This window comes from Borostomias antarcticus, assembly GCF_949987555.1.
Source record: "Borostomias antarcticus genome assembly, chromosome: 3".
Classification (NCBI taxonomy): domain Eukaryota; kingdom Metazoa; phylum Chordata; class Actinopteri; order Stomiiformes; family Stomiidae; genus Borostomias; species Borostomias antarcticus.
Genome location: NC_140236.1, coordinates 14,347,800 through 14,349,944, shown reverse-complemented (window position 1 = coordinate 14,349,944; position 2,145 = coordinate 14,347,800).

The window sequence follows — 2,145 nt, the reverse complement described above, 5'->3', positions numbered from 1 at the left end:
TACAAACTCTAGAATATGGTGGTTGGCACCATCTTGTGGCTGTTTAGTAACATTGAGAAATATAATTCATCCGAGCATGGAAATTATTTTTCAGATGAGAAAATTCCCCTTTTAAAATGTGATTTTAGATCTGAACAGGGAGCTGAAGGAAATTGAGCATGCAGTGCAGCAACACTTGTAATCTCCACCCCTGCAGAGTGAGCTTTCTCTAACTGCAGATGAAACGTGAAACTAGCTCAAGGAATCCTGCTGGAGGCCTGTCTGCTGGTGTGACGTCTCTAGTCATGGCGCTGCACCTCCTCTCATGACCAGTAGGCTGTGCTACATGACCAGTAGGCTGTGCTAGGCTGTGCTACGTGACCAGTAGGCTGTGCTACATGAGCAGTAGGCTGTGCTAGGTTGTTCTACGTGACCAGTAGGCTATACTAAGCTGTGCTATGTGACCAGTAGGCTGTGCTAGGCTGTGCTAGGCTGTGCTAGGCTGTGCTAGGCTGTGCTAGGCTGTGCTAGGCTGTGCTAGGCTGTGCTAGGCTGTGCTAGGCTGTGCTAGGCTGTGCTAGGCTGTGCTAGGCTGTGCTATGTGACCAGTAGGTGTGCTATGCAACTGGAAATGAATTAGCATGCTCATCTTGGTTGTCAAGGAAACCTTTTGATGATTTGATGATTTTCTACTGTAAACTCTTTTTTTTAATTTTTTATTCTCACTTGATGAAGATGAACAAAAATTACAGAGGAACAGTATATATTATACATAAAATGCAGAAATTTCCAAACCTACAAAATGAATAATTGTTCACAAAACATATTTAGTTTTAGTACCAGTTGGGACATTTTAAGAACCATGGGGGGAATCGGATATACATACAAACATTTGTTTACCACAAACCATGCACTTATACTGCATAGGGTTTTAGATGGGTGTCTATGGAATTGGAGATAAAGCATGATAACAGATGTACCCCAGGCAATATGCCACTATATTTCATAGTTCATTGTCTGCAGTGGGGACTATGCAAGTGAAAGAAATGCTGTAGGTGTCAAACCTTGAACTGGTTACACCCAGTATGGCCCATTGACACCCATACCCCCCACCCAGGCCAAGTACATATAGATATGTACAAACAAAGGTTATCTGTTCTGTCTGTATGTACAGGGTCTATGTACAGAGATCAGTACTGTGCAGATAGTGATAGTGAACATCAGGGATACTGATTGGCAGTCTTTAAGGTGGTTGTGTTCCATGAGACGCCCTTTTCCTGTCACAACTGCTCACAAATCTTGCTGCTGTGTTTGCGCATTGCTGTATTTCCCCCAGCAGATATGGGCTTTTTTTGTTCGTTATTAGTCATGTTTTCAAAATATTTGGGGGTGTTTGTAATCTGTGTGTGTGTCTCTGATGTCCTGGTACAGTTGATAGTAGTTAAAACCAAAAATTACAGAGGTTTATTTTTTTACTTATAACATGCAGAAAATCCCAAACAACTGTTGTAATGTTGAAAAAAATAACCCATGTCTATAGTGAAACATGGTGGATTGAACCATGTACTTCAACGTTTTACGTACCAAGACATTTGGCCCAAAACCTTGTTCCCTCTGCCAGGAAGCTACACCCTTTGGCTGCCCTCAGATGGACCTTCCAACAGGACAGTGATCCCAAACATATGTCCAAAGTAACATGGTTGACAGAAGAGATGGGAACTCGTCTGCGACTTGGACGCGCACTCACACACTCACAGTAACTTGATACATGACTTGAGACTCATACTAAAAATACTTCAGATCAAATCATCAAATCAAACTTTATTTGTACAGCGCATTTCATGTACAGAGGCAACACAATGTGCTTTACAGAGAGAAACGGGGGGTGGACAAAGGTCCCACCCCTACATATTCCAGAGGGAAGCAAGAAAACAGTTCACCCGGGGGCCAGAAAAGTGTGTTTGACCTCAGACTCGACTCAGACTTGCGATTTGGCAGAGTCCCAAAGGTATGACCTACTTATCTAGAAAAGTTTTTTGTATGTAATGTCTACATAGTTCATATTTTATTTTATATATTAATTAGTGCCTCTGCTATTATTCTGCTTGTTATTATTACTTCCGCCCCAGCGACAGCGCAGGGCAAGAGGTCATGTTGTCAGTGGTG